The sequence below is a fragment of the Marmota marmota genome, unplaced genomic scaffold (assembly GCF_001458135.2).
Source record: "Marmota marmota marmota unplaced genomic scaffold, marMar, whole genome shotgun sequence".
Classification (NCBI taxonomy): Eukaryota; Metazoa; Chordata; class Mammalia; order Rodentia; family Sciuridae; genus Marmota; species Marmota marmota.
This window is the reverse complement of record NW_025999942.1, coordinates 5,881,547-5,895,519: the sequence shown is the minus strand read 5'-3', so window position 1 is coordinate 5,895,519 and position 13,973 is coordinate 5,881,547. Positions and strand designations below refer to the sequence as shown.

Sequence of the window (13,973 nt, the reverse complement as noted above, 5' to 3'; positions counted from 1 at the left end):
TAAAAAAAAAAAAAAAAAATGCCAAAAGGTACTGAAGTGATTCCAAGTCCAAGGATCCCTGTGAGTACCAAGTTTATCAGCCCAGCCCACAAGGAAGTCATAAGCCCTGATGCAGTTTTTCAGGTCCTTTCCTGTGTGAATCACCACCTTAAAAAGTCAGGGGCCAGTTTAAGGCTTCTGACAGGAAATGTGCCCCCCATGTGCAAATTCCCACGGTGGGGTAGCTGCAGGGCTGAGGCTGCAGCACCCGCAGGGCAAAAAGACAGCAAGTGACACAGTGGGTTTTGGGGTTTTGTTTCTTTGTCTCTCTCTCAGTACTGGAGACTGAACCCAGGGGCAATCAGTCACTGAGCTACATCCACAACCTATTAGTTTAGTTAGGGTCTCACTGAATTGTTAAGGCTGGTCTAGAGCTGGAGATCCTCCTGCCTCTGTCTCCCCTGTAGCTGGATTACAGGTGTGCACCACTGTGCTTGGCCTCGGTGCTTTTCTTAAATATAAACGAGAATAAAGCAGCAAGATAGAAAAAGACAATGGGGAAAAAAAAGAATTGGTTTGAACAAAAATAGAAAACAACTGCATTACAATAAACCTAACAAGAACAGCCTATCTTGCAGTTCACTGAGGAATTTGTGCAGAAGGCAATGAGAATTCAGAGTAAATCTATTCTCCTCCATATTTCTATGTCTTCCTCCCTAATCTCTTCCTCCTCATTTTCTCTTTAGTTCTCACAGTAACCTCCCATCCTCTAATTATGCATTTCAAGGAAAACCCTGCCCATCTATGTCTGTTGATTCAACATGCCTACAGTATGTCTTGGAGGAGGGTCGGGTGTCAGTGGCATATATAATCGTTTATAAAATAATAATATATGTTCTCCTATAAATAAGAGAGAGAGTGCTAAGAAGGAAGATTTGTGCAGTTAGTTTTATAAAAATTAAGATTCCCCTAAGGCTATTTTTAAATGTGCATAAAAGTACACCAGTACACCGTGGTTTCCATTTCTACATTCAGTGGGCCTCAAATAGTATGTGTTTAAAACCAAATGTTACTTAAGTAATTGAATATAGAAGCCACAATATATTTTTAAGGGTCTTTTGGGGGAGAGGTACTTTTTTTGTTGTTGTTTACTCTATCACTGTCCTGTAAGTAGTTTCTATTGTGAGCACACAATCATCATATAAAAAGTCGACAACAAGACTGGGGCTACTGCACAGTGATAGAACTCAGCCCAAGGGCCCAGGTCCAATCCTCTGGACAAAAAAAAAAAAAGCCAGCAAATTGTATTAATAAATTTTTCTTGATATTAGTTCCAACAACATATAGCTTTATTTTACTTATACCAACACAGATCTTATATGGAATGTGCTTCAACTTTTAAATGTCTATTAATATGATTTTACAAAAGCATTTTGCTAAGTGCTTCAGGAAGTTAGACATGTGACAGGGGCTGGGGTTGTGGCTCAGTGGCAGAACCCTTGCAAACCCATGTGAAGCACTGAGCTCGATCCTCAGCACCCCATACAAAAAAATAAGCAAATAAAATAAAGGCATGTTGTCCAGCTACAACTACAAAAAAAAATTTTTTAAAGAAAGATATGAGACAAATAATATTACTCTATTAGAAGAACAGAACACTTTTTTGGTTATAAAAAAGTGGCATCACATTACATGACCAATTGAAAAGCTCTAGAGAAACACCCAGCAATAATGAATGACATATTAAAAAAAGGAATTGGCAATAATTATCACTAACATCAATAGTTCACATGCACTGAGTACTAACTTCCAGACACACTGCCAGACGTTTCCAACAGTTCTCATTTACATAGTTCTCAGCAAAACACTACCAAGTTAAGTCCTTTTGGTAACTATATTTTATATAGGAGGTAGTGAAACTTGGGTAGGAATTATACCTTGTCCAAAGGTACAAGAAAGTTATCTAATCAATAATAAATGGACCAGGTGCATCTAGCATTTGAAGTTCTGATGCTTTATTGCATACTTTTCCCAAATACTCATCTGTGTCTAAAAGGGACAAAAAATTTTAATAAGCCATATAAAACCAGCACTTTTACTTATATTTCTTTAATTCTGTCCCTGAAACAGAAGAACTGCTAAACTAAATGACAAAATTGTAACCATGACTGGTCATTTACAACATTTTTCACTTGTTTCTTATTAAAGGTTTTCAAATAAATTGAAATTTTATCTTTAAGGTCTTAAAATTGATACACAGATATTTACTGGTCATCATTTCTCCTAGGTCAGATATAACTATAAGAAAAATAATTTGGCAAAGTATAATGCATCCGATATGTCTTTACTTTCTTCTTTAGTGTCCAAGTCACGGGTGGTTTCTAAGGTAAGTATTTAAAGAATGTAATAAAGTGTAGGGGGATCTCAGGCACCCTCTCACTCTGACCATATCTTTCCAGGCATTTCCAAGAGCATTTCATTCCACACACCAGGAAACTTGGTTTCCAAGGTGAACAGCCCCTTCCAAATACCTCCTAGGCTGCTGGCTCCCTATCTAGAAAGTCTGGTGACCTCTGAGGTAAAACCTTCATAGCTTCATCCCCTAAGACCTTTGCCTATGGAATTTCACCTGGGGGCACTGGTGAAGGGCAGAGCCAGGGCCAAGTGCAAGCTCCAGAGAAGGGATGCAGAAAGGAGGTCAGTGGCTGGGCCAGGGAGAACCTGATGCCCCCACAGGCTGCTCTGCACTATTTGAAATTCTGAACTTTGTCGTATATAGATATGAATTTCCTCCATAAAAGCCCCCATTAAGTTATTTCATAGTTATTTCAGGTCAAATCTCTAGTCCAAGCTGGGCACAGTGGTGCACACCTATATACCAGTGGCTAGGAAGGCTGAGGCAGGAAGATCCCAAGTTCAAAGCTCAGCAATTCATTGAGGTCCTAAGCAACTCAATGAGACCCTTTGTCTAAAATACGAAAAAGGGCTGGGGATGTGGCTTAGTATTTGGGCTCAATCCCCAGTACCAAAAAATAAATAAAAATTAAAATAAGTAAAAAATTCTGGTCCAGTTAAATACCAGTTTCTTTCATTAGAAAAGGGGTATGTTACACCTTCCATGAGAAGTTCGTTCTTAAATACCTAGATGAGGAAGAGGAAAAGATCTGAACAGTTCCACTGCACCAGGAGAAACCTAGCTGCCCTTTGCTCTCCTCCCACTCACCCTCCCGGCTTGGCCCCCTTCCAATTTCAAGAGAAAATAATCTTATGCCACAGACAGTATCCTAGCCACTCAGTGTCACTGCTTAGACACTTGCCACAGACCATAAAGAATGCATTTATATGTTAATGCAAGTCACAAAAGTAGCCTTTTGCCATATTCCTGTGTCTCTTTTGTTTAAGGTTGTAAGATTTCTCATCAAAATATTGAAATAGGTACTACAAGTACGACCTTCCAGATGAGGAAGGTAAAAATTTTGACTAATACCACAGATATGGAAGCAACGGTCAAACCAGAACTCAAATTACAATCTAATTTTAAACTGAGTTTTGAGCTGCTACACTATACCTAATATTGTTAAATTCCATTTTACACTTTAAAATATTTAAGCATAACTGTATGACAAAATATTTTTTAAAGAATCATGAACCAATATGTACAAGGCACTGTGCTGTACTCTGAAAATAAAAATATTAATAGTCCAAGACTAGATAGGTTCATGGACTCCAATCATCTGCCATTCCTTTCAGATAGAAATCTTTAGGTCCACTGGTTCCCATCCTTCAACTTTTTCAAAATTTTTGCCCCCTTTCTCCACAATGTTTTCCTTGAATAAGTCACTTCTAACACTATGAGTTTTAGACATGATTTAGACTTCATCGGGTAATTGATATTTTTTTGTGTGTGTGTATGGATGCCCTCACATCTTAGATTAATAATCAAAAAAGGAACTGGGTCTTCTGTTTTAAATTACCAGCTGTACAACAATACACCATATATTGAGTTTCACATAGGTTATACAAATCACATTGCAAGGGGGCGATCTCCAGCACAAGGAAGCGGATTAATCTTAATTCTACATGTATAAGAAAATATCATCATAGGTCCCCTTTGTTTTCTTGAGAGGAGGTATAGGCTCTTTCAATGTTAGGCTAAGCAAATAATTCAGTCCCTCTTTCTGTTCTTTATTTTGGGCAAATAATTAGAGATAATCCTCTTTTGGGATTACTATCAGAGGTGGGAAGCCATACTAAATGATGTCCAAAGCCTCCATTCAACATAGATTTTCTTAATTAAGAACCCTGGGCAGCGGTGTGCAGATCTCTGCTTAGACTAATCAAGTTCATAATTTCACACATTAAAATCCACAAAATGCTGTTCATATACTATAAAAATAACAGTTTGAAAACTGGAAGTAAAACCTGTGATATGTAATAGGAAATTCCAAATCTCCTAGGCATAAACTTTACTATGGGACTTTTCTTAATATTTCTATAGAATCTAAAGGGAAACTGGAAGTACACCAATACAATTACATCTTGTAGAAAGTTCTTCTAAGCACTTCAGATCTTCTGTGTAAACACTTCACAAGGGAAGCTGTATGATCTGGTCTCACTTGCTGCTCCAGGCCAACAGGCCAGCACTCCCTGAACCCATGTCGCCTCTGGCTCCTGTTCTGCACCTTTTGGTCTCTGCCAAGGCTACCTGCTTGGAAAACATTCTTGACTCTACCTACAAATTCCACTCACTTTAGAGCTCACTATCTCCAAGTGCCTGCCCGGTTACAGGTGAGTATTATTGACCTTACCTATCTTACATACAATTCTATCCTCCTGTCCCAGGACCTTGTTTTTATGTTTTCATTGAAACTTTTTATACTTTACTACCTAACCATACAGTCTCTTAAACATGGATCACCTCTTCCTGAGGATTTTTTTCCACAACCAGATCACTAATTCTGCATCTGACACTACTTCTCTTTCTGGCAATGTTCAGTATTCAGTAAATACTTGATGGCTGGTCAATAAAAATACAATTACCTTTATATAAAGTTATTTTCTTTGCTTTTTCCAAGAAGTATTTAAAATTTTAAACTGAAACATATGTAATCTTCAATTTTTTTTTATTCTTTAAAACTCCATTTCTTTTTATCTACCCTAAAAAGGTACCTTGGCAAACATCATTTTCTAATTTACCTAATAATGCCCATGGCTCTTATTAAAAATGCCAACTGAATATGCTAATTATTTCTTTGTTTTTCATTTCCTCTTCAACTAAAACTTGACATGCACTGTGTACAAATTAAAACTAGGGCTGCCTGTGCTTTAAAACACACACACACACAATTAAATAACTTATTTAAAATTAAAACTGTTAATTAGATAATTAACATAAAGCATTTAACAAAATATCTTAAAATTGTTATTTTAATGTTACGATGTAAACTTGATCTAAACGTTAGTGATCCACTTCCTTCACTTAACCATGCCTTTTTAGACAAATTTCCATATCAGTAAATTCAAAACACTATGCTTTTAACAATAGCTCCATGCTCCTTCTATCAATGTGCCATATTTCTTTCTCTCTCTATTGGGGCACCTTCAAAATTCTTAATTATAGCAACTATCTGGTGAGCATGACCAGTCAACTCTTTCCTCATATGCAAAATTACATTATTGGAATAAATCCCCATGAGTTAAAATTTCTCAGTCAAGGGAGTTTTTTGAAATGTTTAAATTCTCAGTGTTTAAGATCATTCCACACCAGGCACCGGTGGCACACGCCTATAATCCCAGTGGTTCTGAGAGCTGAAGCAGGAGGAGCCCAAGTTCAAAGCCAGCCTCCGCAACTTAGTGAGTCCCTAAGCAACTCAGCAAGAAACTGTCTCTAAATAAAATGCCCAAAAAAAGGCTGGGGATGTGGCTCAGTCCTTAAGTGCCCCTGGGTTCAATCCCCAGTATCAACAAAAAACAACAACAACAAAGATAATTCCACAGTGAAGCTCACACTGCTTCATCAGATATTCAAGCATGTTTACCACACCCTCATTCCCAACAGTTGGGGTGGCCAATCTTCCCCAAATTGATAGCAGAAAATGACAGAAAATGCACAATTTGATTTCAATTTGTACTCCTGGACTACCAGTCAAATTAAACATCAGTTTTTGCATTTATTGGTCATTGGCATGTGATCTTCTGTGAAGTTCCTGTTCAGATATAGTCCTATCTTTATGTTAAAGCAGGTGCCTTACTCTAGGAAGAAGGTGTCTTCATGAAAAATATTTTCATTGTAATATATTATAATCTCCTCTGGTTTATGGTTTGTCATTCAAATTGACAATTTTTATTATCAAGGTATGTTTGAGTTTTAAGTTGTCAAATATATCAACTTATTTCCAAGTTATGATTTCTGGATTTGGAGTCTATGTTTGAAATTTCTTCTCTGCTTCAGATTTGTAAAAATAGCCACTTAAATTTTCTTTTGTAACCTGTGTACTCTACTCTGATTCGGGGGTTCTTGGTTTTTGATTTGGGGATTTGGGGGTGCTGGGCATGGAGCCCAGTGTACCGCTCGTGCTCGGCAAGTGCCTGGCACTGAACTGAGCTACATTCTATGAGGCAAGTACTAAAGAGACACATTCAAAATCTTAAGGGATGGCTTCTGAAACTATGTCAAGTTTGGACAATCCACAACACGGAGGACACCAGAGTCCTAGATGAACAGAAGAGGCTTTGGTAAGCTTCCAGAGAACACTGTCAAAAGACCCATCCCATAAACCAGCTTAATAGTGTCACTATTTTAGCAATTAATTCTTATTCTAATCCATATACCTCTCTCTTCTGCTCTCCAGGTTTCTTCATCCTCTAGCTCACTTCACACCAGTATTCAAAGGTTACTTCCTCAAGGGAAGATAGCTTCACCAGGTCCCTATCACCTGCACCCCCCAAGATTGTTTCCTTTGACAGCAGGACTCAGTTGGAAGTACATATATAATAGATGCTCTCTGATTTACCATAGGGTCAAGCCTGACCCATTCATTATGTTCAAAATATCATATGTTGAGAGTGTGTTTAATATATATACCTAGCCTTCCAAATATCATCGCTGTGCAACACAGTATCCTGCAAAGCATGGGTTGCTCACCATCCTGGTTCTATGCTGACTGGGAGCTGCAGTTCACAGGGGCTGTCTAGCATCACAAAATCGTATGTTACTGCCTACAGCTAGTCCAGAAAAGATCAAAATGCAAAATATGGTTTCTCCTGAAAGTATATCCCTTTCACATGATTGCCAAGTTAAGAAAAATCACAAGTTAAACCACTTTTAGTCAGAGAATATCTGTATTTCTATATTAACTATTTGAACAGTGGCAGGTATGGCAATTATTTTTGATACTCATTGCAGGAGCTGTCACCTAAATAAATGCTCAATAAGGAAGGGAGAAAGGCTGGATCATGGTATAATTTTTGTTTAACTCACATTTGGTTTTCCTAAGAAAAACAAAGTCTGAATGAAACCAAACAAAAATCTACGGAAGTAATTAATCTTTTCCTCACAAATTTTTAAGAAAAGCTAAAGTGGATTATAATCATCCTAAAAAAAAAGAAAAGAAATCTATTCTGTAGTTTGACAGGGGAATGCATTTTTCAACCTTAAATGATGTGCTGCATTATTTCACCATCATATCATGTTTCACATGAATGTGTTAGTATCAGCATCTTTTCAGATACTCTCCAGTTTAAAATTGTACACGAAAAAAAATTCAACTTGATTTTCAAAACTGGTAATTGAGTAAAAACTCACATCTTTATAGGATTTTTCAATCTAGAGAACTTTCAATAATCAATAATCTAGAGAACTTTCAATAATCATTACTTTTTATTTAGAATTTTAACGTAGGACAGGGATTTGTAATCATGCAAGAAACTCAACTTGAATAACAATTCTAGTAAATGGAAGGACTTGATCCCAGGACACCTGGCCCTAGGCAGTGCACACCTGGGCCAACCAGCACTCAGCCAATCCCCAGCCCCTGTCTCCCTGAAAGCACCTGTTGAACAGGTTCAGCATTCAGCAAGTCTTACAAAGCATGTCAAAACACTGTCTTCACCAGTTTCCCTCCGACCACTTCTGTAATCTAAAAAACATACTCTTGTGCTTAACTACCCCATTTATTCCATGGCCTATTATTTTGCATTACTAGAAAATCTATTTTTCTCCCACTTACAGATAACTCCTTAATGAAATTTAGTTTTGCAAAGACTGTTTCCTCCCCGCCCCAACATCCCACAGTACTTAATGTAAGAGTTAAAGATTGATTGTTAATAAACTGGAACAAGGAGGTTATGTTCCCAAAAATGAAAAACAAGCTATTTTTAAAGGCCTTGCCTGACACTCACCCAGACTCCTCATCTGGGCGCCCACCCACAGGCTCCCAGGTCCATGGCAGGGCACACCAGCACCCGTGAACACCAAGGATGAGAACACTGCGTTCTCAGCACAGGCTGAAGGTCTTTAAACCTGAGGAGGTGGAAGACTTTTCCTACCCCAAGGACAGGGGAGTGTGGCCTTGATGGTTTTCTTTGCAAAAACAGGTTTTTCCAGCTAGCTTCTGCCCTATCAGCAGCACCAAGGTGGGACAGGAGACTGCAGGGAGAAGAGAAGAAAGTAGAGTCAGCAGGGAAAGGTCCTCTCACTCCCAGTGGTGAAATTCCCAGGACCCCTGCATTGTTTGGAAGGCCAGCACCATGAAATGTGAAAGAGTAAATCAGAGAAGAGGACATAGTGACAGAGCCTTCTCTCCCACATCAACAGGTTTCATTTTAACATATTTGTAACCCAAGCATAAACTTTGCCATTTTGTCTACTTTTATCTTTGTTTTTTTTTTGTATGTGTATGTATGTAGCATTTTATTTTTATTTTTTAATGATTTTTTATTTATTTTCATTATAATTCTTAATACACCATTATACAATAATTTATCATATCTCTGATTATATATAAGGTATGTTGACACCAAATTCACATCTTCATACATGTATTTTGTAAAATGAGAGTCTCCTTTCACCATCCATGCTACTTTTATTTTTGTGATACGAAGGATTTTCACTTTCAAAAAAATCTGAACTACTTCTTACAGAAAAAAACCTGTCTGAGAACCTGCTTTCCCCTTCTATGTCAAGTTTCCTCTTTGCTCCTATAAACACAGGTGATTCTATAGTCAACCCGGCCTGCTGTGGTCTCCCCCAGAGATGGATTTCCTTCCACAAGGTCACATGTTCAGATACTTGTAGGCCTGACAATTGCTTCCATCTTTACAGCCTCAATTTTGCCCAGACATCCACAGTCACACCAACTAAAACCTGCTGAGAATTCCAATTTATTGCACATGAGTCTGTATCCATTTTTCTGCTTATTTTGATCATATTCTAAGATGTACTTGTCAATATTTAACTCATTAATACTGCGGATCCTGACTTTAAAAGCATTCTACTTACTTTTTGCTATTTTGTGCATTTTCTAGGTAATAAATGTAACATGGGGTCTCTAAGTTCTGATTCATGAGAATGGACTTCCAGGGTAATAACTGTGACAATCCCTAACTCTACAAAACCAATTGCAATATTTTTTATTCAAAAATATGTAACGTCATTGTGGATGAGGGATGATAGTCATAAATGAATGGTCAACAAGTACAATTACTGCTGCTCTTTTCCTGAACATAAACATCGTATAATTATTTTACATGCCATAGTTAATGCCTAAGTTAGTGCAAAGTCAGGAATATTAAAATCCTGTTAGAGGGAGGATGGGTAAACTACGACAGGGTGCCTTGTACTAATGGAACATATATGTAAGAGGTGCACCTTGACTCTGGTAGCTACCCAAATCTACACGTGACAAAACTGCATAGAATTACACACAGAAGCATACAAATATGAGTACATGTAAAACTAGTGGGAAAAGGTGTGAATTACTCCAATGTCAACTTCTCTTGAATACTGTACTATAGTCATAGAAGATGCTAATATCGAGGGAAACTGATAGGGAATAGGTAAGAGATCTCCCTGTAGTTGGGAGGCAAGGTGGAGGGAATTCCTTTTAAACTTATCTTTCAAAACAATTTTTTGAAAAAGAAAGTCCATCCATTACAAACACTGTTTGCTAAACATGCATACATACATTTAGCCCCTCACATATCATTCCATCTACATTTATTAAGCATATACTCTTGCCTGACACTGCTCTGCATGCTGGGGCTACTGACACAAGGCAATGTAAGCTTTGATTCTGAGGCAGCCACAGTCCAGCTATCCACCACAAACATCACTACAGGAGGGAAGAAGAGGTGTGCTTGTACTCCACATGGGGAAGGCACATGTGAGCATTGGCAATGGGGCCCTGAACCACAGTCACACTCTGCATTAAAGAAAATACATTTGCCAATCACCATTCCATTCACAAAATAAATGATTATATGTGACTACCTTAAAATAATCATATTAACCTGAGGTCCACTAAGGTTCACATCATTAAAATCTCAACCCTGGGGAAAACTTTTTGCTGAAGTTATTTCTAACATAAAAGAAATGTTCAGTAAATTAAGGAGACTGCTTTCACAGGAAAGGGGGTTGTGCTTGACTTCAAAAGCTCAATGTTTCTTTTAAATTGCTTTTTGTGATACATCTTTGGAAATGTTTAAATGTTCAAACTAGATTTACAGTTCAGCTTAGAGCATGTATAACTGAGGGGCGAGAACTTTCTGGGGAAAAAAATGATTTTTGTTATTAAACTTGAAGCATCTATCACTAGTGAAAAAACATTAACCGGAAACAGGTGTTACTACTATTTCTTTAAAACATAGCTATGGATTGACTTTGCACGGTATGTGCTTTCCTTCGAAGGTTTTATAAGCAAACAATTTCATTTTATATTAATATGTAATCTTCTATTTAAGAGATCCTATCTCTATGTTTTGATGAGTTTCCAATTAATAAGATTATGATACTTTGATTTTTAACTTACTGGTCTTCTGTAAACCAGCTTTAGACAGAACTCTGGGTTCCCTTATACTGCTAACACTGTATCTGAAAAGTGCTACTCAAAAACATAATTCTGCAATTTTTTTAAAAAATGGCATTATTGTACTCTGACCTCAATAAAGACTTATAAAACTGATTAGTTTTGGAAAATGGGGGGAATAAAGTATTAATATTAGGCTTCAAAAGTTTAGTACAATTAAGATAAAAATGGAAATTCTGCATACACCTTAAGCCTCAGCTCAGATGATCAATGGCCTTAAAATGACAGAGGCAAGATAGCAACCTCCACTGAGCTGTCCTAGGGCACACAGGACCATCTAGTAAATGCCTCCCTGTTTGCATACATGAGTGACCATCCAAATATTCGTTATAAAAAGTGCCTTCCAATAACATATGGCTTGTCCAAACACCAAACTGCTGACTGACTTGAGTGCAGTGTGAACAGATATTCTAACTGAAGCATTCAACTATGGAATAACATATAAATGGTAAAGAGATATAGGCCTTTGATTCAATATCAATAGTCATCCAAACATCATGTCTCTCAAAGCTTTATTCATCAGGTCAACAGTTATCTACCACCAACTTACTAATAAACAGGACAAATAAAATAGCCACAGACCGTGAGAATAATTCCACATTACTTCCTTTTTTTGTTTTGTTTTGTTTTGTTTTTTTAAGTCTACCACATACCAGGAACAGTGGCAAGTGCTAGGGATGTAACAGTCATCCAAAGCAGACAGGATTGTGTCATCCTGAGGAGCACCTGTGAGGAAGCAAGACAGCATGGTCCATGCTGCTTATGTAGGGAACAGAGGACTATGCAACAGACAGACCCATCCATCCGCCCTGCAAAGACTGAGGCTCCAGCGGATGCAGGCAACACCTGCAATCCTGGTCCAGGCCATAGGGATTTCAGAGGCCCTTAGGAGACTCATGCCAAGAAACTTTGACTTCAAAACTATAAACTCAGTGCCAATATCAGTATACCCACAAATGTTCCCCTTTCCATTTTCCTAAGATTACTAAAAGGCTCCTGTGATACTTCATTAAATACACTAAATACATTACACAGCATAGCTATTGGAACAGACAGGCATTTTCTCTACAACTTATTGAAGGAGTGTCCCTCTCCTTCAACACATGCCCTACCTAAAACATTAAGTCATACAAACCAGCTTTTCAATTGCAGAGGTCACCAAAATGTTCATAGCAATTGTCCCAATAATCTGTGCCACAGCAAAGCTGGCTAGGAGGAAAAGCAGCTCTTCTGATTTTGATCCAGCCTCCTTCACTTCAGTCTAACACTGTCCTCGACCCCTCATCCACCCAGACCTTTCCCATTCTATTAGTCGCCAAGTCCCACGAATTCTATCCAGAATGACTCTAGTGATTTCTTCTTTCCCATTTGTGCTGCAATAACAATTGTCCAGAATGGCATTAAATAAAACCCATGACATAACCCCAAACTACATCTCTGAAATTATTTCCTCCCACATTTATGCCTTACCCAACAATCACACCTGTGCACACTGCTTTTTCCTCAGCACCTGTGCTACTCCTACCTTAAATACAAGTGGCAGAAAGAAATCCACAACCTAGCTCTCAACCAACTTCCTCAGAGAAATTTCCTTCTAATTACCTCTGCCTTCTCTGAACCCCCACAATGCTTTGCACCATTCATATGGTCTCATAAGAGTTACGCATGAGTATATTTTTTATGGAAGTGTCAATGGAAAGGAAGACTCACCTGGCCCACCCAGTTCAAAGATGTCCCTTATTTTACATTCTGTGATAACTGTGCCTAAAGTGAGACACTGTACACAGGATGTGGTTAATAAGTATTAATCCAAAGGCAATGACTTTGAATACTCATGTTGATAGGGATTTGTTCTCAAATGCAAGCACTACGTAAAATAGGGACTTGAATAGTTTAATTTATTGTGGCAACCATTCTTTTCAGAAACTCATTATCAAGATCACCAACACCCCAAAGCTCAACTTAATGAAAGAGGAATCCAAAATTAAAGATAATGGTGATCCAGTTCCCCAGATCACTGATTTTTACCACACACACTCAAAAGAGGGTTAGAAAAACCTCAGAACAGGAAAGTTTTTCAAGAACTCTCTTTAGTAGGTATGCATTGATCCACAACTTGCTATTGTGTATATATGGGCAAATTGTTATATAAACTCCCTGTGCCTTAATTTTATCATTTGCAAACTGACAATTATGATTTCACCTCTTTCACAGAAAACATGTATAAGGCTGAGTACTTGCTATACGTTTGTGATCAATAAAATCTTCTACAATGCTTATGTTTAATCAAAACCTAAGGTTAACCAAGAATAAGGTTATCTACTGGTTAATTCACACTCCCTTGCTGGGGTTCGAACTTGGGGACTCATGTTTGCTAGGCAATTGTTCAGCCCCCTAACTATACCTCCAACCCTACTAATTCTTAATAGAAAAAGTCTCAAGTGCAATTAACATGCAGACTTGATCCTGAACATGTATCTGACCTGTTAGCCATTTCTCCCTGCCAGGCAGTACTCCATGTTTTTATTGTCATAATGATATCAAAAGGTCGAAATGCCCCAAAGACTGCAAAAAAAGAATCAAACCCAGAACAGTAGCTGCTTTGACTCAGCTATGTTGAACATTGCTGGAGTTAGGGCCATAGAATCCTAGTTACATTCTGAATTGACTGAAAGACTTAATGGATTGCTGAGTCTTAACATCAATTAAGTAAGACCTGATAAGTATGTCCAAAAGGGTAATAAAATAATTCAGAAGGTCCTCATAAATATGTAACATTAAATATTTGCAATGTGTCATTCAATCAAACAGATAAGATCTATGTTTCAGAGAACAGGAACTCATAAAGCATTTGAATGAATATGAGGAAAGCATTAACTGAGGCAAAATTAAAACTGAGACGGCACAATG

At 37.8% G+C, this 13,973-nt stretch overlaps 1 protein-coding gene across 14 annotated transcripts in view; it reads right to left on the bottom strand.

Annotated features, from left to right (window-relative positions):
- The window catches only part of Klf12 (Kruppel like factor 12), a 430,087-nt gene that overhangs the window by 330,660 nt on the left and 85,454 nt on the right, over positions 1 to 13,973 (bottom strand). For 3 of the 14 annotated variants that reach the window (XM_048801306.1, XM_048801310.1, XM_048801313.1), the window contains one exon: positions 8,380 to 8,626. The exons of the other annotated variants lie outside the window; for them this stretch is intronic. The gene's annotated coding sequence lies outside the window, so the exon portion shown is untranslated. The remainder of the gene's footprint in view (positions 1 to 8,379; positions 8,627 to 13,973) is intronic. 14 annotated transcript variants of the gene reach the window in all.